The sequence below is a fragment of the Gobius niger genome (genome assembly GCF_951799975.1).
Source record: "Gobius niger genome assembly, chromosome: 8".
Classification (NCBI taxonomy): Eukaryota; Metazoa; Chordata; class Actinopteri; order Gobiiformes; family Gobiidae; genus Gobius; species Gobius niger.
In genome coordinates this window covers 9,458,555-9,483,735 of record NC_136859.1, presented here as the reverse complement: position 1 = coordinate 9,483,735, position 25,181 = coordinate 9,458,555, and the positions used below count along the sequence as shown (strand labels likewise).

Below are 25,181 nucleotides of genomic sequence, written 5' to 3'. Positions count from 1 at the left end.
GCACCAAAGTACATCTCTGACATGTTAGAGCCGTATGAACCATCTCGGGCCCTGAGAACTTCAGGGAGGGGTCTCCTGGTGGTTCCTAGAGTCAATAATAAACACGGTGAGGCTGCGTTTCAGTTTCATGCAGCTAAAATCTGGAACAGTCTTCATGAGGATGTGAGACAGGCCTCAACTCTGACAATGTTCAAATCCAGGCTGAAAACAGTTCTTTTTACCAATGCATATGACTGAAAGTATTTTATCTGCACTCTCGCCTTTTACTGTAATTGATTAATTCTATGTTGATGTTTTTATTGATTCTATTTGTTTTTGAATTGCCTTGTGTATGAATTGTGCTCTACAAATAAACTTGCCTTGCCTTGCCTTGCCTATTACAAGTTGTTCTAGGCGCAATTGTCTTGTAGTTACTTCCAAGCACTACGACAGCACTAAAGAAAGTTACTCGGTTGTTTAACAAAAAAGCTAAAACATTAAATGAGATTATATTTTGAAGAATAAGTCATTGTCTTTGTTTTATGGTTCTAGATAATAAAATATTGGTAATGAAGAAAGTACCAATGTGTTGAGATACCGGTGTGGCCTTTAAAAAAAATACATGTTATTATTTGTTTTTTTTTAAGTGCAACTAGCCTTTTTTATTTTTTATTTCCTTCTACTTCTCAAATTTCCTTCCTATTTAAAATATATATATATATATTTATATGTATATTAGTCTCTTTCTTTTTTGAAGGAATAGGCCACCGTTTTTAAATACTGAGATATGTTCTTACATTAGCTTAGACAAGTTGATGCACAGACAGCGAGCTCGGTTTCCCTATTTAAATATGGTTACATGAGCCTGTACAGTATAGTCACACAAAATTCAAAATGTCGATTTTCTTAGCGGACAAAAAGGGGAAATATATTACCAGGCGTAGTAATATTACTAAGCCTTGCAATGTAGTTCCCCTTTTTTTTTCGTTTAGAAAATCGACATTTTTAATTTCGTGGAAGAGCTTGGTCGCTTCTAACTTCACCTCCGTTTGGATCCATAGATGAGAAGAGGCGAGGCTAAATGCTAACGGCGTCTGTGCTCTGTTTACGTGACTGAGGGCACGCGTAAAGACCAGACAGGTACGCATCAACTCATCTAAGCTAAGGTAGGAACATTATCTCAGTATTTAAAAACGGTGGCCTGTTCCTTTAACTTTATGTAGCGTCCTGAGGCTCACGAACAGCTGCATGTCAGTGCCAACAGCTTCTTTGACCACCGTCATCCACACAGTCACATGACGCACAAAGACCAGACACCATTGAAGGAAAAGCGGATGGAACCAGCAACCTTTGCACGCGTCGACTGAGCTACATTGACTAATACAGCCGTTATTGTTACATCAGACATTAGAGCAGCACATAATTACTGGCCTGTGCAGTAGATTTGAAGGGACCGCTCTGTGGTGCATCTCTGCCCTGACTGATTTTACTAACAATGTCCTCTGTCCCACTGCGGCATTACACACTTCACTGAGGCTCAGGCCCTTGTTATCTGCCTCCACGCCTCCTGTCTCTCCACATCTGCTAAATAAACCAGAAATAACCGTCTCATATATGCAGGGGAAACAAGAGCTCAGGATTTGAACGCAAAATGTAAAATACAAAAGTTGATGGTTTAGGACATATAGCCCAGAGTATCCCAATGAGAAATAAAGCTACATTAAGAAGAGCTTTCCTGTCTCACATATAGAGAATTGAAACCTTTCTCTCAAACCCTTGATGCAACAGTATTTGGAGCAGAAGCAAAGAATATGTACACGATAGACACAATATTGGAGGGAAGAGGGAAGGAAGAGAGTTCAGCTATCGTTTCTGGTTTCCTAACAAAAAAACTAACGACGCTAAAGCAGAAAATGACAACTCCTCATACTAATGCTGCTGCAACAACTGGTCCCTCTTTTTGATTAAACCACTGTGGTCAACCTCTTAACCCCCACCTGAACCGGGTTTGGCATTGCCCAAATCTAAAAGCTTCTTGAAAAAAACGGCAAAACAAAAACAAGGATGAAAAGTGATGAAAAAGCCACAAAAGAGCGACAAAAATGAGGATGAAAATCTGACAAAAGAGTGACAAAAACGTGCCGGACAAGAAACAACAACACAATTAAAAAGCAACAACAAGATAAAAGGTGATGAAAAAGGCCCAAAATAGCGACAAAAATGAGGATAAAAATCTGACAAAATAGTGACAAAAATGTGCCAGACAAGCAACAATAACACAATTTAAAAAGCAAGAAAAAGCACAACTAAAAAGTGATGAAAAAGCCACAAAGTAGCATAAAAAACAAGGATGAAAAGTGATGAACAAGCCACAAAAGAGCGACGAAAATGAGGATGAAAATCTGACAAAATAGTGACAAAAACGTGCCGGACAAGCAACTAAAACACAATTCAAAAAGCAAGAAAAAGCATGACTAAAAAGTGATGAAAAAGCAACAAAATTGCATCAAAAACGAGGATGAAAAGTGATGATTTAGCCAAAAAAGCGCAACAAAAAAGGGAAAAAAATAGCAACAAAAATGAGGATGAAAATCTGACAAAAGAGTGACAAAAATGTGCCGGACAAGAAACAACAACACAATTAAAAAGCAACAACAAGATAAAAGGTGATGAAAAAGGCCCAAAATAGCGACAAAAATGAGGATAAAAATCTGACAAAATAGTGACAAAAATGTGCCAGACAAGCAACAATAACACAATTTAAAAAGCAAGAAAAAGCACAACTAAAAAGTGATGAAAAAGCCACAAAGTAGCATCAAAAACAAGGATGAAAAGCGATGATTAAGCCACAAAAGAGCGACAAAAAAGGGACAAAATAGCAACAAAAATGAAGATGATAATCCGACAAAAGAGCAACAATGACATGCCAGAAATGTAACAAAAACACAACCAAAAAGCGACAAAAACATGACAAAAAAGAGATGAAAACGCACAATGTTACAATCAGCTTTTGTAGGTCTTAGCGTTCAAATGAGCCGTTGTGGCCTAAAGGCTGTATGCTCCATTCCAGAAGCTTTACTTGGGTAAAGCCGAACTGGAGAAAATGCGCTCGGTTAAAGCGGAAGATAAGAGATGAAACAAATATATCCAAATAAACACATTTTATTGACGTAGAAGTCCACCCAGCCACGTTTATATCAGCAGTGGTCAGATCAAAACACTGTGAACTGCGTGACTTATGGTGCGTCATAACAGGAATCGAGGTGTGGAGCTTCGCCCGAGGCTGTAAACTTTCATAACAAGACTGACAAACAAGCTGCTTTTGGACCAAATCTACTTCTGCAAAAAAAAAAAAAAAGAAGAAGCAGAAACTCAACAAGATCCACAATCCTCTCGCGGTCCATCTCACTGGGAGCATCGCTGCTTTGGCTACGCGCCCTTAAGATAACTCCGACGCCTCGTAGTTATTTTGGCCCACGGACCTGGATAAAAGCCCAACTTGTCCGAAATAGTTTCATGCTCCGGTAAGCATAAAAAGTGCACAGTAAGTTTTGTAGCATTTCATTAGATCTCGAGGTTCGGCGAGTAAGAAAAACACATCTGAAATATCCGCTTCCACAGAGAGGGAGATGTCTGTCTGCTTCCTCTGTCCTGAGGTGGTGCTTCGAAATGTGTGCTCAATGAAAGAACTGAGTAAAAGAAAAAAAACAGGGCTCCAGTGGAAGTGGAACAAATAATAAATGTGGCTGCGAACCACTACTATACCACTACCACTATGTGTTCCAAAAGGCTACTAAAATTGTTATTTGAAAAATAGGCTTTTGATAGGAGCGCAACGGGATCGGTCTGAGCGTTTTGTCAGTTATTTCCACAGCCAAAAATGAACTGCACCCAACAGTGGGTCCAAAACTGCTCCAACCCCCAGACCCCTTCAGTCCTGGGACCTGGAGTGATTTGGTTGTTAAAGAAAGCTGTTTCCGGTGTCTTATATGTAAGTTAAATGAGACAGCAACTCACTTATTGCAACTAAAATTACAGCCACAGCTTCTAATGCATCGACAATAATCTATTGTACTGCGACTGAAACAAGTCAAAGGTCAAATGTACAGTGTATAGCACGTTTATAACAACCAACACTGCCCAAAGTGCTTCACAAGGCACAGAATAAAACAATGGCAACACTAACATAAATAGCAAAATAGTTTAAAGAGACTGTTGATCATTTTATGCTCACTACTGCCACCTCAGGCCTTACGTGTAACTGCAGTTTCTATATTCAGTGCAGGATTTTAAAGGCAGGTGAACAGGTCTGAGCTCATTCTACACATTAGGACATGGCTGGAGCAAATAGGGGGAGGAAAATACTTAGTTTTAACATTTTTAAACTCCGTATAGTCCCTTTAAACATCTGATCACAACATGCACGCAAAGCTTTGGTTATTGACGGCCAGATTTACATACACAATAAAGTTTTATTTTTATTTTTTTTATTTTTTTTATTTTAAAAATATCTTCATTTTGCCTGGAGAAATGATGAGACTTTTTTGGCCTTTTATCTGTTGATATTTCAGCAGGAGATCCAGATAAACTTGAGCATTTTGCTGTGTTTATCTATAGAACTGTCAACACTTTGGACTTAGAAGTAGCTTAATATTGTGTGTGATGTCACACTTAACGTATTGACATAATATGGTTGCACGGCAACAGTTTAACATTTTTGGCTCTATCTATGTCACTTCCTGTCAGTGTCCAATAAGGAAGTGAAACTGTAAACATCACAAAAATGGGTATAACTTTTAGCAATAAACACTGTTAGGGGTACAGAGAAAGCCCTGTCACCTCTAGTTTTCAGACGTGTTCTTGGGACAGCCTGGTCCCACACAGAGGAAAACCCATTGCACATATTTTGAATGGTATTGGAAACCTCTGAGGAGACCTTCTCATTGCTATTCTGAAATACCCCTCCAAAAACACAGGATGTAACGACAGCTAAAGTATCCATCAACTGATCACCTGTTGTTGCCCTTGGCCAAGCACCTGTTCTCGCTTTGCGTCTGTTTTATCGGCCCATCTCGGAGCAGTGACACTGTTTACATGTGCTTATTGTCTAAATTACAATCCAGCAGAAGGTCAAGACTCTAAAACACAACGTACCCGCCGCTGAGTGCACATTTTAAGAGCTTTCTGTTGTTTATTTTGCACCTCTTATCTCAGCTTGAGTTGTGGCACAAGTGCTCGCCTTCGTCCCTTTGTCATCGTCGTCTTTAGCTTCTCCTTGACAGTGCCGGTCCGTAAAGATAGGTTTCTGCTCTCGTAAAAGCCCAGAACAGCATGCACCCACATATTCAACAGTGGGATAGTAAAAAAAAAGCGTATTCTCAGCAAAGTGGGAGAAATCGGAAGAGAGTTCAGCCAAGGACACAAAAGCTGTGCAAATTAGAAGGATTCTGATATTGGTTTTGTCCTGGTCTGATTAGGCTTTCTGGATTGAAAGGACACTGTTCCTCACAAATAGTCTATGTGCACCATCTTCTTCATTATAAGTACAGAATACTAAGTATGTGAATCAGTCTCCCAAAGCTAAGACAGACTAGGTGACTTAAACCCTCAGGACATTGCTAATTAACTAAAACCACAAAAGGTAGTGAGCTAATGGTACTTTTGTGTGCAATATGAAAACAAAAGGAAAAATGACTAAGACCCTTCATCAGACTAATTAATCAGTGCATCAACATGAGCTTTTGTTGTCATACTTTGTAGTATGAAAAAGTGACTTCAATTAAAATTGAGTGGGGAAAAAAGTAATTTTACGTTGGTGATGTTTTCTTTTGCATCAACATTTTCTTTTGCACAAACATATAAGTCTCAAAGATTTAATGGCTGATGAATCCGAAACATATTAAGTTTCTTAAGACATAGTCATTAATGAAATACGACATGAGTTTGATCAAACAGATTATTTTTTAAGTAAAGTCATTGGCTCAAAATATTGAATACATTTTATACATTCAGTGTTTGGCCGGCCATGACTGCAAAATTAGACATCATTATATTCTTTATGTGTAAACAAACTAAAGCCAGGAAGTCATCTCTTCATTCTGACTGCGTAACGAGAGCTAACACAGATTTAACAACATGCCCGGGGTTTTGAGGGTCCTCGCCAGCTGTGCAGCCGCGGTGGTTCGCGGACGGACGGACGGCGAACCAATCGTCAGCACCGGCCAAAGAGAAGATTGGCCTTTGGAAACCACCGTGGGACTTGGTCTGTTCTCACTAGCCATCCTGGGGCCGTCCGGATGGATTCTCGCCCACTTGGATCTTGACAGCGCTGTTCCTGGACCATTCAAACCATGTCCCTCTTTACAATTCCTTATATTGAGGACATTCATTCTTCACATGTCACTGTCCACATAAGCCTATTCAGATGTTACAGTCAATACGTTCTCTTCGATCTTAAAGTGCTATCCTGTTTTTTCTGGTCCGGCACCGCTGCATTCTCATCAAGCGGTGCTAGAACGTGCACGCAGCAGCGTCGCGCACATACCTGGGCAGACGGAGAGATGTGCCCAGGGCAGGTTACGCACTGGCTGTCAGCTTCCCTCGTCTTTCCGTCTCTCTCTCCTCCTCCTGCTCCTCGTTGTTCATGAACATTCGCGCTGCATTTGCAAAAGCCTACTTTTAACGCACAAACAGGAACCAAACTGCTTATTTATCCTCTGCAAGTTAAACACTGTCCTGAGATAAAGAGTAAATAGTGATATTCTCTGTGTAGCGCACCACCTCCCTCCTCTCCCAGCGCTGCAGGAATAAGTATAATCATAGTTTGTATCCAATAGTCTAAGCCTATAGTTTAGATTTTTTATGAAATATTATAATGACATGAATAAAAAAAAAAAGAAGGAAAAAAAAAAGAAGGAAAAAAAAAGAAGCCCAACCCAAACCCGACTGTCATGCGTGACATCTTGGCCCGACCCGGCCTGAATTGCGGGTCAGGCTTGGGCTCGGGCCTAAAATCTTACCTCTACCCCCACATGCCCTCCGCACCATGTAAACACAAACACATGAACAAGAGATGCAACTGTTTGAAGCAGAAGACGTAGCAACAGTTAGCGGCTAACAGTTTAGCGGAGCAGAGTTCACTACTCCACCTACTGATGAAAACAATTCATTCAAATGCTTTAAGCAGATTAAATGTAAAAAAAAAAAAAAGTACTCAATAATGTGCTGAACAAACCCTGAACATTTCATTAATTCTTTGTTCATTTTTAAGGCTTTTATTGAAAAAGGGGCCGAAGAACAGAGACTCAAACCCATGACTCTGAGGTTGTACCAGTGTACGCAGCAGCAGCCTTAACCACTAGAATATCCGCTGCATTTTGAGCAAATGGTAGCGACGTTAGAGCTGGTCAAACTAAAAGCCATGATTGGGACCTCGCTATTGGGTGTAACAACTACACTCGAGACTCAACACTTGTTGATTTGACACGAAATGAATCACTCAAATGAACAAACTCTCCCTCAACACTGGAATACAATGACTGGAAATGTAAACCCTGAAAAAATGATAAATAACTATAGGTTTAAAGGAAAATCAGCAACAGAAGTGCAAGACTCACTTTTTGTTGCACACATAGCCATCACCAAAGCAGTGTGACACAAACTTCGGCCAGTGGGGGTATGGAAAACAGCCGTACTCTCGAGGCGTAAGCATTTTTTTGTCGGTATAGAAATAGTTCCCTCTCGCAGCGGGCCGGTTCAGCACATTTCGAGCGTTTCCAGTCTGCTGCCTTGCAAAAACAAAAGCGTCTTCAAATATCAACAGCGCGTCCGTGATCATAACGCAGGCAGCTCTGGCATTTCCCGTGATCGATCACGAAAAGAGCTGAAAGTCCTCCATAAGTTTTCTGACAGACTCTCTCCATCCCTCATTGAGCAGCTCACAGAACCAGCGCTCAGTACAAACTCAGCAGCAGCAGAAGCCGGTGCACTCCATCAATATCAAGAACTACACTAAACCCGGCTCCGACGGAGAGGAGGGGACAGGGAGGAGAGAGAAGCAGAACGAGGTAAGAGGAGACATGTGCTAACTCTAACACTATGTCATTATGTTATGGTAATAGCCATGACTGGTAGTTTGTCTTTTCAACATACACGTGCACACTCCTGACTGAAGAACGCCTCATTGGAAATTTAAGTGCAGCAAAATGATTGTAAAACTGTAAAATGTACCAAGTGTGTATTTTAAGGTAAGACACTGCAACTGACCCTTAAATATGAGAGCAAAATGTAGTGCAAGCTTTCTTTCCTTTAATAATGTTGCCATATAAAAATAAGGCATTGTTTGAGTAAAAATAAAGAGTGGATAGAGTGAGGTTTACGCCTTTATTGCTGACATATTAGTTATAGAGTTCTGTTTTTAGGAGTTCAAGGGGAAATGTGGAATCAAGACAATAATTAAACAAACTATTGTGAGGGTGAAGTTTATATGTAAAGGGAGAAAACTGATAAAAACCTGAAAATTAGAGCTGGTTTGGTATTATATACAAGCATCCAAAAATAGTCGTCCACTGAATTTCTACATATATTTATCTCGTATATGAACATTTTGAGAAATTATTTTAAAGGCTTAATAAAGTAATGTAAAGCCCAAGGCCAAATCCAGCCTCCCCACCATCCCGCACCTCAGAAGGTTTTGAGAGTTAAGGCTGTACAACAGAGATAAATGACTAAAGTACTATTCTAAACCCCTTTCAGTTCTTGAAAGTGCGTATGACAGGTTTTAATCCTTTTGTAATGACTTACTTTGAAGGATATAAACCGTGGTAAGTATTGACCGTAGCTTAGTCAGTGAGGTGGAAAGAGGAAAAGTTGGGAGATTGTTTTATCTTTATATTTTATGTCCAATAGAATTCTGACTTACTAATTTCTCTGGTACTGTATACATGTAATAGGGGAAGCTCAACTTATTGGATAAACATGATCAAGCAAACTTGACGACCACATGCACAATCTGTGGTCGTAGAAAAGCACCCACCACTCACTCACAAGGGCAAAAACTCAACAGTATGAACTGTCCAGAGCAGGATTTGAACCAGTGACCTTCCAATCATCATACAGTCAATCACATAATCCCCCTGGAATTCACAATCAACACTGCGTCGTAAAATAATTCACAACACAACAAAGTAGCTTGGCGCGTACTCTCCGACTGTTGGTTGTTTGTAGACCAAGCCCCATATAGCCCCCCAAGTCCTACACCAGACCCTCGAACATGGCGCCTCGGAAGGAGCCACATCCAAACCTCAGCCTGTACTTTACTGAGAGAGACTTGTGCTGACTCTGCACTTTGTCTGTGGAGATATGGCCCGCTTTACACCATAAACAGCATCCTATTATTCCGCAGATAACGCAAAGAGCTTTAAACGGCTTGGGTTGTAGATACAAGCGCTGTCAGTTATTTCAAGTCATGTAGTTTACCATACGGATGCGGAGAGAAAAAAAACCCACCTCATTTAAAGGGGCTGGATGCAAGTTGGCCATTTTATACTCACTACTGCCACCTCAGGCCATATATCTGTAACTGCATCTTCTATATTAAGCTCGTGCATGACGGCAATTAGGGCCGAAGTGACACCTTTTTGAGTGACAGTGCAGGATTTTAGAGGCAGTTGTGGTGAACAGGTCTGGGCTCATTCTACACATTAAGACATGGCTGGAACATGTAGGGGGAGGAAAATACTTAATTTTAACATTTTAGCATTCTGTTTATTTGCTTGTTAGTTTCTATGTAACAGTAATAACGTAAAAACATAACACAACTAGCATATGTATGAGGGGAATAATGCATTGCAAATGTCCATTTATTCAATGTTTTTATATAAAAATGTAGTTTATACATATAAAAAATGGCAATAAATGGCACCAAAATTAGATTATTTTGTATGATGTTTTTGCAAAGTTTTGTTCAGAAGAGATTTTGATTTGCAATATTTTGTTGATATCTAAAATCGAATATAGTATGGTTCAATCAGAACAAGACTGGGATATGGTGTCTGTAGGCGCTACTGAAGTGGAGATTTGGTTGCAAGAGTGAAATAACATGTTTTGTTATTGGCCTAAGAGCCCACATACTTTTACGGTTGGTGTCGTCCACACAGAAAACGACTGGTTAAATTTCATTTACAGAGTATGGTAGACGCGGGCAAAGTTTACTATGGTATCAATGATTTACTTTGACAACAGCCAAAATGTTGAGGGGAAAAAAATCTCCATATTGACCAGTGTGAAAACTGTATTTTTCACTTGCCATGCCTTATTTTAAAGGGGCTATACAAAGTTTAAAAATGTTGAAATTATGTATTTACCTCCCAGCACATGTTTCAGCCATGTCCTAATGTGTGGAATGAGCCCAGACCTGTTCATCACAACTGCACTGTCACTTAAAAAGGTGTTATTTCGGGTCGAATTGCCGCCATGCACAAGCTTCATATATAGAAGGTGCAGTTAAATGTATGACCTGAGGTGGCAGTAGTGAGTATAAAATGGCTAACTTGCATCTAGCCCAGTGGTTCTCAACCTTTTGGAGCCGCGACCCCCATTATAACAGTTAAAGGGGTTCGTGACCCCTTGCCCGGGTCACACCGTGAGAAATCGGAAAATTAGCCTACATAATTCTTAAAAAACAAAGAAAATAACAAATGGCTAAAAAAAATTAATCAAATTCCGAACATATAATGGCACTCTGATAAAATAGCACACACATGCGACAATAAAATATTATGTACTAATAAGAATATGTATATTTTATCTACATGATCTGGCAACCCCCCAAATTTGTCTCGCGACCCCCTTGGGGGTCCCGACCCCCAGGTTGAGAACCACTGATCCAGCCAATTTAAAGTAATGATTTAGTTAAAAGATAAAGTAATTGTCAGAACGATTAGTTGAAAACTTTCCACCCTAAATAAAAATATTTATCTTTGCATCTACCAACAAAATCAAGTCTGTAATAGCAATATACTGTATAAAGAAGACTAGTTCTTATCGAGGACGAACAACAAAGAGAACAAAAACATGATTCAAATGGGCAAACTCTTGCATAGAGGAGTTACCAGATTTAGTTCAATAAATGCACCATGTCACACCATAAATAAGCAGAATGTAAAAAGCAAAACATTGTCACTTGCTTTCTGAAAACATTTCTTTTTGTGGTGTCGTCTCTGCTCATAAAGGATGCACGGCTGATCAATCTTATTAGCTGTGCGTGTCACAGGAAGCTAATCAGCAGGAGCCAACCCCCCAGTGTGTGTGAGGAGTGAGGACTATCCTTTTACCAGCCCTAACTAGAGCACGTTTATCTCATTGTTAGTCATCCCCACATCCCTCCATACAATTACCTATTAACTCTCTGCCTATATCCTTCCCCTTGACAGCGTGACATCCCTCACATGTGGACCACGTTGCTCATATAAACCAAACATCTGTGCTTCCAGAGGGGAGAGAAAGAGAGGTTTCCCAGCCGGCCTCCCATCCCCCTTTCATCCTCTCCCCCCTCCCCTCCTCTTTTCCCTCCCATAATCCCTCTCTTTGTCGCTCTCCGTGAAGCCTATACATCTGCTCTAAACAACAGAGTCCACGGACGCAGCGCTGAGTGGGTTTTACCTTAAGCAGAGAGTGATGGTGCAGAGATTCACAGGGATGGAGCAGCCTCTTCCTCCTCACACTCGGGTAACAACATCACGTGACCGCACCACCTGCTCCCAGCTTCTGGTCATGTGACCCGTTGAGCCACTCGCAAAGCATCCTGGGGAATGGAGTGCAGAGGGATTTCAGTATACGTGAGGCTTATGCAGGTAGAAGACAAGCAAATTTAATGCACTTTTTATGCCCAGATTATGTTTACCGACATGGTTACACTACCTTAGATACATTGTACTTGTACCAAACCTAGTACAATGTAATGTGCTGTTGTGTCAGTGTGTAATAACTTGCAGTTAAACAATTGAATCATGTGTAATAGCGGTTTGGAGGTACATTAATATCCCAACTCTGTGCAATTGTGTAACATGAAACATACATTAGATAAATAAGATACATAATAAGTCTATAATGAAGTGCAAAATGTTTGTTTTGTTTATTTTCTACATGATTCCATTGTGTATGTATTACATAGGTGACAGTCATTACAGATTGCTACATTACATGGTACTGAATTTGGTGCGACCCACCCCACATAATTAAATGGGTTTTGGACCATATTTGTTTTTATTTTCAATATGCAGGAGAGACCAAACATTGTATTAAAATAAATTTAGATTGAATGCCTCAAATTTACTTTTTTAACAACATGTCTTATTCCCTACAGAAGCCCTGGTATAGGCTAGGCAAAGAAAGAAAAAGAAACAGACTACAATAAATAAAAGTGGCAGTTCATAAATAATAATAATGATAATAACAATATGTTTTTATTGAAGAACTGTCTTTACCTGATGAAGAGCATTCTTCGTCGATTGATTGTTTTTTTTTTCTTCAATATTTCATCCCTTATTCCATGAGCACCCTTTACTATTTCCAAAGTTCTCGAATAATTATTGAACAACTGCTACAAGCTTGAAAACACATTGAATAAAAGGGCAAATAACTTTATGAATATCTTCTTTATGTAAACAGTGACTGGGAGCTGAGCCAAATATGACACTAAAGCAACTGACCTTGTGTTAATTATTCTTCAGTAATTATTTATTGTTCTTGTCTATTTTGAGTTATCATATCACATATCATCAATTATTTGTCCGTACCACACCCCAGTTTGCCCCTTGTTGATGTTGTCGTTCTTGACTTTGCTGCAGCTCGTTCTGATTTCAGTCTTGAGTTTGTCCCCTCTCCTCCAGCAGGCGTCTCTTCTTCAGTGTAACCGTCTTTGAGGCTCCATTGAAATTCCCCTCACTGTCCCTCCCATGTGTCCCGTCTCAAACCTCCATCCCTCCTGGGAGGCAGTCTGGTCTCTGGTGAGCTGTCCGCTTAGTGACGCGAAGGTCACCTTCAACTGTTAATGTTGTGGCTGGATATATGCTGATCAGCCTGTACAATATGACTTGTATTTGAGGACTGGGAGGTCACCAGGTCAAGTCTATCCTGAGCACAAACTGTTTTAGGGTAAAAGGAATACTGTATATACATTGACTACTTCATCTTATGGACCATATGTCCAAAGTAGAGACTATTCATCCTGGGGTCCACAATCACATGTACATTACAATTGGAGGTCAACCGATTTTAGTTTTTTCTTTGACTGATTTTTCTGGATTTTGATAACAATATGAAAATATCTTGTCTATACAGCACAGCTCCAGAACATACTGACTGAGGGTGCATTCGAGTTTCAAAAGGGTGCAAATGGTTCCCACCATTAAAACCATTTCAAAATGAGTTTGCAATGCACCCTTTTGCACACCCGTAGATCCGGCCTGTGTCTATAATCAAGGGTATATGCCTCCAAACTGTAAAACTGTGACAGGGGGGTGCTGTAAGGAGGCCATAGGTCGGATTTATTCAGAACAAACATTTTTAGTAGGTACAAAAGAGCTCATTTGAAAGACAAAAATCAATAGATTCCCAAAAAAAAAGTCTCTTACAGTATATCTCTTATGGTTCCTAAATTACAAGCAAAAGGCTGCAACATTAAAACATATGTAGGTGTGCAAACTGGTGACCGATTTTCACTGTGATGTGTATGGCTCATTTTAAGACTTTGACTGAGCTAGTTACAATGCATAAAAACAGGAAGTCGATCAATTTTGGTTCCAGAGATATCGGCCTTTTAGCAACATAAAATTGTCCAATAGCCGATATTGTAAAATACCAAAACAATGCCAACCTCGAATAACAATTACCATTGCATTAAGTTTGCATTATTCCAGTGTCGGGATATACATGTGTGTCACAGCTGTGGCCTGTTTCCAAAGCTGGAAGGATATCTGCTGTAGAAATCTACCATGTCTGCAACATCGGAAGCAACACATTTGATGTAAACAATGCAATGATACTGAGAAAGTGATTAGTGTTTACAACGTCAGTAATATGAAAAAGAAGTTGCCCTGTTGAGCCTCTGGTTTAGTCTTTTCACCTCGGGCCACTTTTGCAGTTTACCGGTTTGCTAAAGGAGGAGCTGTGCACGGTTTACATGTTGGGTGGGGGACAATGGAGCAAATGCAGCAAGCCTAAGCATAAATAAGCATACATGTATCATATTTGACCAATCCTTACCTGGTTGGCGATCAGTTTTGTATTCCATGACGGCAAGTTATTGGTTGAGCTAAAATGTTTAGCAAATCAAAGCTAGCTTACTAGCAACAGCTGTTGGTTGCTTCGGAAATACAAACAAAAGCATTGAGGAACCATTTAACATTACACAAATTGATGAGATCCCAGAATTTATACTAAAAACTCCCCTAAAAGTTCCCACTGATTCAATCTTGTGCCATTCTGCTCCCATTGAAAGATGCCCACGGAATTACTCGTGACGTACCTGCTACACTCCTTATGTCTGTCCGTTTTTCCTTTGTCGCCTTGAATCCAAAGTAGTGCCGTTCTGCTGCTAATCTGTTATTGAGCGGTTATAATGTTCTGGCGGCACCATCTCCGTCCAGTTCTTGAGTAGTGGACGACTAATGCCTGTTAATCAAGCCGTTAAAGGCGTGTTTGGAGCTGAGCCAATCCCACTCAGACACTTCTATTCTCTGATGGAGGAGGCTTCTGTCTTTATGCAGACTGTAAAATCCAATCTGTCCCCAAAGCGCTCCATCTTATCACTGTCACGCGGAGATTTTAAGATCCCCGCTTGAGTGGGTTTGGGACAAGATTTCTCAACCATACTGTCAGTTCTTAAAGGCATATATTAAGCATTTGTCAGGCTATTAAGCATTAGTCAGGCTGTCTGAACATACTTTTATACTTAGGCATTTGCGTTTCATGTTTGTACCGTATATCAGTATCAATTCTCTTCTTGTAAAGGTTGTAGAACGAGCGCAATGATGCAATTCTTTGAAGAAGAATTGATCAATGTATCGATTCAGTGGACTTTGTTTACGCACTCCTGGATGTTGGTGTATTCCCGTCTGAATTGAAGCAGCTTCTAAAAAGTAAGGACTGGTAGTGAAGACAATTCAAGCTCTGAAATTACTGGTGAAGAGTCTAAATACAGTCCAAAAGCCAGTCGCGACAGCAGCAGGTAAGATTGTGGGTGTTTTGAGCTCATGGGACTGAGTTTAATCTTCTTACAGTAGTGATCAGCACTCTCTCGTCACCACAGGGAGAAAGTTCTGGGTTGGCAGAGCTTCTGAATATATTACTTCTGGGCTCTAGAATAGTTTTTCATTGCTAGAATCCCTTACAAATGCTCTTCACTCGGTATGTTTGATCCACGGTAACAAGTACACTGAATGCCAAGTGACAGATGGGAGACGGCCGAGGGTCTTAAGACTTGTTGGAGAGGATATTGAGATTGTTTGCCATTGTTGCTTGTTGATTGTTGCTGTGAGCCATCAATTCCTCTGTCCACTTTCATTTTTGGTTTAGTGCCCCGCTATGTGGATGCAGTGCACAAGGACACGCAAACAGAGCTCTCCAGGAGTAAGGCAAGGCAACGTTGTTTGTTGTGCACGTTTCATAGAGCAATTCCAAGCAAACAAAGTCCATTAAACATGAATGACTATTTAAAAACTTTCAGTTGTTATATGGACAGGAACCGTTTTCTAGCCTGGATTTGAACATTGCCAGAGATTGTTCCATATTTTAGTTGCATAAAACTCAAACACAGCATCACGGTGTTTATATAATCCTGACTCTGGGACCAGCAGGAGACCACTCCCTAAGGTTCTCAGAGCCTAAGATGGTACATTTCAGAGATGTACTTTGGCACTAGACCATGAAGAGACCTGAACACAAGCAGAGCTGCTTTAAAGTATATTTTCTGAGCGTCAGGAAGGGTGAGATGCTGCAGCGATTATGGCTCGGGCCTTACAGCAAGAATGTCCCATGTTTGATTCCTGGGAGGAGTGGTGCATGTGTAGAATTATCCCCGTCTCAGCGTAGGCTTCCTCTATGCTCCGGTTTCCACTGCCAGTAAAGAGATGTAAATCCATTTTCTTCAAGTGATATCGACTATCGAGGCTGGGATAATGGACAATCGGTCAATCCAAGGGATCCCGACTGCACCTTGCCACTCCTCCATGCAGGTTGCCCCAGTGGTGTAGAAGGATGGGTCAAATGTAGAGGACACATTTCCTATACTGGGATCAATAAAGTGTCCACTAACCTTAAGGCTGAAGGTTTCAAATTTAGTAATTGGAGTAGCCCTTGCACGTAAAGCATAATCGAATCATTTGTTTGTGAGCTCTCATCATTTTAGAATGATCCATCATGACAGCACTTCATTGTAAAGCCTGTTGCAGAGATAACTCATAAACAGAGATTTGATAGTAACAGTGATAATAAACAAATGCTATCTCTACCATATGTCTGTGATTCCAGTCTGAACAGCAGTGTAGTAATTGATGGCGGCAGATGCCAAACTCAAGGTGCGTGTGCCATGCAGTGGGGAGGGACCGCATTGGGGAGGGAGGGCGCAAACACAGACAGACGGACATTTAACGGGACAGATGCTCTCACATTACTGCGCTCCTCTCTGCCCAGGACGTCCAGGAGCGCAGGGTAGGACGGGAGGCACATGCAAATGAAAGACGAAGCGAGCAAACCGCGTGGAAACAAACCTGGATCTTTCAAGACATATCAGTGGATCTTTGGCACTGGCTGTTAACTGACTTCGTAACCTCAGAGCAACAATGTTGGAGGCAGTAGTAAATATGTGGTATTCTAAACCACTATTCCTGTTCTATAAAAGATTGTTTACATCCAAAAGGATTGTGGGTTGAAGCTTTATGATACAGGTCGACAACCGTTTGGGAGCTGCTGCTGTTCTCTGCAGTTTTGGAGTTCGTCCTTACGATGAACCAGGTTCAGTCTTATACAGTTAACTGGTTTAAAATTTGGGACGTGCAAATTCATACATGCGATTCCAATGACATAGTTCCGGCGGCCATTTTGAATACCGAAGTAGAACTATGTAGTGCTACAACATGTGACAATATCTCTACTCAGGGTGAAAATGAAAGACGACTGATCTACAGTGGCATCTTTATGTACTCGTAATCATTGCGCATGAAGATAAGAGTTAAAACACTGCCCCAAAGATGCACGTTTATGTGATATAACCAGCAAATGTGGCACAGGCGTAGCAACTCTGTCTGTTCAGATCTGCTTCACTCTGAAGACTAAATTAACACATCAAAGAGAAAACAGAAAACCTTTCTCTGTGATTTTTACAGTTTGTCATGTCAACAGAGTCTCAGTATGAGTCAGTGTTTAAGCGGCTAAAGATGTAGTCATGCTACCGGTTAGCAACTGTCAACCAACTGGTTGACAGTTACTGGATGGCTTCAACACGATAAACACATGTGTGGCTCACATCTATGAACACTGAGGAAATACTACAGTAACAGCTCTGACCTCTGACATACATGTTGTATCCTGTGGTTCAGGGCTTTCTCTTGGAGAGGTCAGAACTGAGCTGTTGAAGATTAATGCTAACCGTTAGCATGCTAGGGGCTTAAACACCCACTCACTGGTTTCTTCACATAAACTTGTGGGTTCTGGGGCCTTGTTTTTACTGTTATCTTCTTGAGCAATGATTACAAGTACATAAAAATGCCGCTGTCGATCAGCTGTCTTTCATTTTCGTCCTGAGTAGAGATATTGTTACATTTTGTAGTACTGCATAATTCTACTTCCGTGTTCAAAATGGCCACCATAACAATAAAAGTCACATGACTTACTACAACCTTTGTTTTCCAGGTCTGAGTCTTTATTTTGAAATCCATATCAAAATATAACAATGTATGTATTTTGCTCTTTTTTTTAGTTTTCTAGTTTTTACACCAGTTACCAATTATTGTATTTTTTGGATCTGCACCTTTATTTTGAAATTTGTATAAAGAAATATGTTTATATACCAAGAATGTATACCAAACAGAAAGAAACAATACCTTTTAGTATTAACGGTAGATTATTGTAAAAATTGACTTGTTTACTACAGCTAACTGAAAATGGCACATCATGACCCAATTTCTTGAGTTCTGCAGCTCTAATGAAGCTATATAATTGATGTAAATGCATATGGCGTTTAGAAATTACAACAAATTAGTTAATATTGACAAGAGAGCAACACTGGCAGGAATTGTTGGTATAAAAATCATTTATTCCTGCTAAAAATGCCTTTGTAAAGTCCTCACACTCCTGTTTTTTGTACAGTGTGCACAATGGTAGGCACATATGGCACACCCTCTTACCTTGCCTAACCTCTAATATCTTCAGCAAAGCCCGTGGAATAGCACAATTATGAGTCATATCTGTCAGCCGCTAATGTGCTGAGGCTCTGGTGACATTTCTCTGTTTTACTCTCAATATGAGATTTTCCCTGGCACTGGGAGCAAACACAAGCTGCCAATGCCTTTCTCCAAATGAAGTCGTCTGGCTGACACATCACAGACCCAATTAAACCGCATTACCCACAAGGCACAGGGAGGAACCGAATGTCATATCAATCGTCGTGTTGTAGATCAGCAAACCGTGTGGTGACAAAGTGTTAGCAGAATGTCCATACGTCTATCGCGCTAGAAACTTGCATTGAATAGAGTTTGCCGTTGGAAATCTCCCAATTTTCAAGAGATTTTCTGTTCTTTAAATGAAGTAGGCTGCTCAAAAGTTCCCAGATCAGTCAGAAGAGTAAAAATTGTCATTTGTATTATTCAGAAAATGAAGGTGCACTTAATCCAGAGTATAATAGATGCATAATTAATAATATTTCAACATGAATTTCGCTCAAGACTCTTTTTTTTTTACTACAGTTTGGTCATGCTCAAAGAAGACACATCATGCCATTTTTATTAAAATCTTTTAAACTCTGTTATAATGTTCTCTCAAAAACCTATTTCACTTCATATCCTGTTCACTTTGGTAGTTTATTCTTGGTTAGTGCTAGTTGATAGTTTAGTGTGATTTTGGATAGCTCTATGAGTCAGACAGTCTCAAAATGTACACCTTAACCATATCTCTGTTCCTGACCCTAATTTGTGCCACATCTTGAGTTATCCATGAGTCTGTTTTGTATTCTCCTTTTTTCTTTTGAAATCATGCAAATATGCAGCCATTACCACTAAATGTTTGATCCTTTTCCTGTACCAAAATAGATTGACCAAGCGATTAAGCCAAAGTGAGAATCACATTCAGGCTCTTAAAAAAGGTGCTCTTAACAAGTAAGTTTTTGAAGAACCTATAACCTTATAATTGTTATAGACTGTGGAAGAGACATGACATTTCCATATTCCGTGTTAATTTGAGCTAAAACTTTCTGATAAATGTCCGAGGGCAGAGGGTATCATCTCACACTCTCAGTAAAGGCTTTGAAGAAACTCATAATGAAAATGTAACACTTGGGTGAATTGGTATAGTCTTTCAAGTGAGATTTAAAACACCCCTAGATGATGAGTATATAAACTACATTGTCATTGTTATAAGTACAGAGATGATTGTGTGGCACAGTGGTTGGCACCCTCGCTTCACTGCAAAAAGGTTTGTGGTTCAGGCTGGGAAAGGCCTTTCTTTGCAGTTTGCGTCTCCCTATATGTCTGTGAAGGTTTCCTCTGGGTGCACTTGTTAAAAACACGTGGAACCAGACTCCTTTGAAAAAGCGAATTATGAAATTTCAGTGAAATTATCTTGATGAATGAATGAAATGAATCATACAATTTATTTCTGCACAAATTGACACAATAACACAAAGGTGTTAACACTGTTTAGGCAGTGTGTAACGGCATTACAGCGCTGGGCCCCATGTGTCTGTTTATGTGATTTCTGTTGAGACAAAGTTGAAACTCTGACAACCTCTACTCTGAGCCAAATTTACAGGTGGACCTATCGCTTACTTGCTTTCCAAAGTAAAGAGAAATATGTTAAGGCCAGAGCTTGCTTTAGGTGTCATCCAAAGCTCAAACTGTAACTCCTAAATATATTCTACTTGGTTGGAGAATTGTGATGTTTCCAATGTCAACTTCACTGTCAATGTCAACTTTATTGATAACGCATATTTAAAAACAGCTGCATCTGCCCAAAGTGCTGTACAACAAACATTATAGTGTAATTGTGCAATTAGCACACAACAACAACAAAGAATAACCAGGGGAGTCTGCAGGCCATAAGGGAAACCCTGTGGACAAATAAGGCCTTTTGGTAAAGTTTTTGAAGCCAGTAACTAGAAGAAAGACGCAGTTTAAAGAAGAATGAAGGAAAGCTAATATTGCTAATGTGATGCTAGTGATCCAAAGTCAGTGAAAATCAGCATATTTCAAAGGGCTGTCTTAGATTCAGCTCACCTTGGCCCAGGAGTGAACATAGTCCCAAATTGAAGCAAAATACAACAAATCATGTGTCTCTGGGCACCATTATGTGGCGGGCGGTGGCAGTGAAAATGGAAAAACGAGGTTTAAACGCTTGTGTCACAAGTGCCACCTTCTTTCCTCTCCCATGCCCTCTCATAGATTTCTGCAACAGTTTGACCTTGTTTTGATAGGCTACTCTTGCACTGGGGGAGTTGGCTCTAGACCTTTTGTAGCATTTCTAGTCCGTCCCACGTTTCCAAATCTTGTTATTTCTTTGAGAGCTACAGTGATGTGGAAGGAAAAGAAACATCATGAAGCTGGCCCTTAGACTGAATTATGCATCGACCTCCATCTGCCGAGAACTGGTCTGTCAGGCCTCTTCAGTGTTATACACGATCACACGTAGACTCTTGCAGGAGCCCACTATAAAACTTTACTGTCTATGGTCATAACAGGGGCTCGTCCGTCACGCCTGGATGCCACACGTGACTGACATGTGGCGCCCAGGCGTATGAAGCAGAGAAAAAAGGCCTAGCATACGCCGGTGAATAGGGACTGGTGCTTTTGTGTACTTGACCTACCTGGCGATATATGGACTCATCTTAATCTGGGTCACTTAGCTTCAGGTCCACTCATAAATCATGCATAGATGCGGAGGAGGTGAAGGGGACAGTATGGGGCAATCGCTGGCTGCTTTTGTTTCAAAAGATTGCTAGAAATGGAAGCAATCTGAGCATTTAAAGCCACACCATGTAACATTTCACCTAATATATAGCATAGAATACAAGCATTCATTTTATTACAGACGTTTGCTGTGATCGGTTCACCTCTCCTCAGACCTGACTGCTACTTTACTGGGAGCGGGACGTCTCCAGCTCGTTTCCATGGAGATGTTGACTAAAGGCAGCCATTTAAAAAGGTTGGGTCCTCATCCAAGTTCATTCTTTGATTACCTACCTCAAAAATAGCATTTTCTATGTCTAGCTGGTCAAGATATACATCCAACATGTTGCACAATGGGCCTTTAAATGACAAAAAGGTTTGGTAAGAAACAAAAAACAAAACAAAGGCACTTCATGAAATCAGCAGGCAGGAAGCTAACATTTTGAAAACTTATAAAACAATGAGACTTTGGCATTGGTTTCTTTGGGGCCAGGATTGGATGATTGGATAATGAAGGCTGCAGGTAGGTCTTCCAGATTGAATTTACGCTGAAGCTTAATTAAAAAGCTCAACAATGACGATGACATGAAAGGCTATAACTTCCAGCTACACGTCAAAGATGTTGCTCCGACAAGTCGCAGTGACACTGACTGATGGGTCGAATATAGAGGACACATTTCTTGCAAATCAGTGACAGCAGACTTAAAAGGTAAAGTGCTGTCCAAGTTTAACAAAGCAGCAACAACAACAAGTAAAAATACATTAATGATTAAATAGGAAGGATTGTGGCTTGGCTCGTAGCCTGCCAGGTGTCTATATTTAACCTCTCATCTGCTTGTGTCGGGGGTGCTGCGTTATTCCGCACACGACCCGGCCCTCCTGCCCAGATGGCAGCCAGTGAACACATCATTCACCTCATAATCACGCCACAGACACCTGGAGAGAGCGGAGCAGGGGAGAAGGCACACAAACGGCCCCCGGAAAGAGCCACTCCGTCAGGCTAATAAGCACCCAAATTATGGCATGAAGGAGGGGGGGGTGGGGGGCCCTCCACTCCAGAGAAACCTTCTCACGGCAGATTACCACATTGCACCAACCTGCTCTGTCATGTGGTGGATTGGTTGCACACATTTCCGACTCTGTTTGATGCCCTCTCTGGTCGCATCAATCCATTGCCACTTACAACAATAATTATGTTCTATCTATTAGCTCTATTAGCGCTCCACTGAGGGGATTTACGGTTGGGTCTGAAGTTGGGATCCAAGGGCAGGTTGGCGCTTGCGTACAGATCAGGACTGAGGTCTGCCATTCCGAAAACCTCTGTTTTTACACCAATCAATTCATGGAACACAATGACAATGCTGCCCAGTAAAGTTTGCACTGGCTACATTTAAAGCAAGAAAAGTACTTGTGCGCGAAACTGTCAATTGATTTGTTTTAACCCTTCCCCAAACTACCAACTCATCACGGTGGAGGGGTTCGATTACCTGAAAGGTCCCATGAACTATGTTGTCGGGGGCTTTGTGTTACTGGTAGAGTCTCCCATAGAAGGGTGACAGGTAAGAGTGGGTACAGGGAGCCCGTTGTGATGAGCAACAAGGCCGGCTTCATCGCCAAGATTGTCAGTGTCTTGTGGTCAGCCTGAAGGAGTGTCATGTGGCTGTTCTCCTGTGGATGCTCTAACAACGGGGGAACCATAAGGGGCTGTTACAGAGAAGAGTGGAAGAAGATGGATGGATCGTGAATACATTTTTATTTTCCGTTTAGTGTGGACACATGGATGGTAAAGCTCAAATCACGAAATATTACAAAAGTGCCATATAATTGCATATCATGTTGCATGATCTATTGTACTTAAAGCCAGAGATGTTTTCTCAATTTTCAAGTCTAAGTCAATCTCAAGTCGTACGTGGACTTGACATGCAGTGCCTCGCCTGAAAGCCCAAACCAATTAGATATCAGTGACTTGATTGGGGACAACAGCTAGGTACGATCAATATTAAATTTGAAAGTTCACCGCACATCTGAAGGCACAGATAGGTCAATGTTAATGAAATATAACGACAATTTTGACATGACTTGCAATTAACTGTTTTGTTTGTAGCTTAGATTTATTTACACATGCCTCTCCTGGTAATATCTTCTAACATGAAACCATCAGGTCTGTAAGCCAGCAGCACATGCCCAGATGTCAATAAACCTGTCCAGAGTCGGCGATGTTGTGGGTGTTCCTCTGGGCTCTCCCCTGGGGCCACTGTCATTATGAGCCCTTGTTAGTTCTTCAGCCTCTCGTTCCTTTGATAACACCTCTGTCTCTGCTGTCATGGCTCCACAGGGCAGGTGTCTGAATGTGTTTGGTCTGTCGCTGTTATTTTCTCCTGGTGCACATGACACGGGCAGTGGACGCGCTCAGCATGATGAGTTGTGACTCAGAATAAGACAGTCAACAGAATAACATGTGCCCGCTGTCACTGTGTCTGAGGGGAGTTAGGGGATGAAATGTTACAAAGAAAATAACAATGTGTTCCAGTTTGGTTCTATGGTTAGCTGTTGGCTTTAGCAGCTTCATGTATTTTAACATCACCACTTTGGTGCAAACACTGACTGATGGTGGGAGCATAGTGCCCAGTCTTTATTGATCAAACCACATCAATATTTGGCCAACGAAGAACTCTTTTGAATCAGATTTTATTATAATAATGCAATGGTTTTATATAGCGCTTTCCTGGACACTCAAATACACTTTACATTGCATTATTCATTCACTCCATACACAGAGGTGGCAAGCTACGTTTGTAGCCACTGCTGCCCTGGGCTTAGACTGACGGAGGCAAGGCTGTCAATCTGCGCCATCAGCCCCTCCGACCACCCCCAACCACTCACTCACACACTACATTCACCCAGGCTTCCTGGTGTCCCAAAACAGTCTCCCATGCAAGTACTGACCTGACCCTTCCCTGCTTAGCTTCCGAGATCTAATGGGATCAGAGCAAAGCCCTAATTTATAGTTTTGGGGATTTTTTTTTATGATCTGTTTGACCTTTGTTTAACTTAAAAACAAACAATCTCTTGACCCTGGTCACAGAGAAGAACCTATTGTACATGTTTTTGTAGTAGGGAAATTGGAGCCTCCGGATGAAACCAACGCATGGGGAGAATGTGCAAACTTCACACAGAACGGCTCCGCCCGGCCTGGGAATCGAACCTGGGACCACAAATCGCTATTCCACTGTACTGTCCCTTATGTTTTAAAGGAAAGGAATGTAAGATTTGTTGCTAATAATTCATAAACATGACCTATGTGTCTCCAGGTATGAGGTAAACAATCCAACATTGGTTTGACTGACAGCTGTAATATTCATAATTACAAAAATATTGTATGTGAGGATGAAAGATTGGATTTTAGATTCGTGCTTTGTTTTTGTTTTTTTAATCCTGCTTCCTTGAACTGTTTTCAATTGTTTTCAAAAGAGGAATCTTAATCGTTAGCTTTCACTTTCTAAAGATATCTAACATTATTCACAATATTGTCAATTCAACTATCATAATACAAATATACATTTTGTCACTAAGGTCAAAATGCCAACCAACACTAAAGCATGATCAGATGTAAACCCACTGGGCAGCTGTAGGAGGCAATGGGGACACGACCTGCTGCTTGTATTTGAAAAGCCACTGAACACATGGATTCGAGGCAATCACTTGGGAATGGGTTGTTTATACAGTGGACAATAGGAGGCTTTATGGACTGCTCAAGGTGAGTCTCTATACTGTACCCTTAGATTTAAAGGCACAAGAGGACTAAAATAACGTCACATTTAAATACATAAACGCACAAGCAACTAAACAAGGTTCAACTCGTTTGCTTTGTTGCATAAACATGACTTTGTCCTGTAGGTATATGTATGAAAACAGCCAAAAAAATAATGCTCAGCCACAAGTAGCACAGTGCTTTTGTGCAGTCTTTGTTGCACAGATTCTTCGGGACAATGCTTCAAAACAAGCTTGGAATGGTAAACGGGAAGAGATTACCAAAAAGGTCCCAGT

General features: G+C 40.8%; 2 protein-coding genes across 2 annotated transcripts in view; one reads left to right on the top strand and one right to left on the bottom strand.

Annotated features, from left to right (window-relative positions):
• Window positions 1–11,782, bottom strand: part of tsnare1 (T-SNARE Domain Containing 1) — a gene marked incomplete at its 3' end in the record, with an annotated part of 160,497 nt that extends 148,715 nt beyond the window's left edge. Inside the window, exon 1 of the mRNA XM_079561375.1 lies at window positions 11,641–11,782. The remainder of the gene's footprint in view (window positions 1–11,640) is intronic.
• dedd1 (death effector domain-containing 1) overlaps window positions 1–24,617 on the top strand; it is a 516,989-nt gene extending 492,372 nt beyond the window's left edge. The window contains exon 6 of the mRNA XM_079561356.1: window positions 24,606–24,617. The gene's annotated coding sequence lies outside the window, so the exon portion shown is untranslated. The remainder of the gene's footprint in view (window positions 1–24,605) is intronic.
• The last annotated feature ends 564 nt before the right edge of the window (window positions 24,618–25,181 follow it).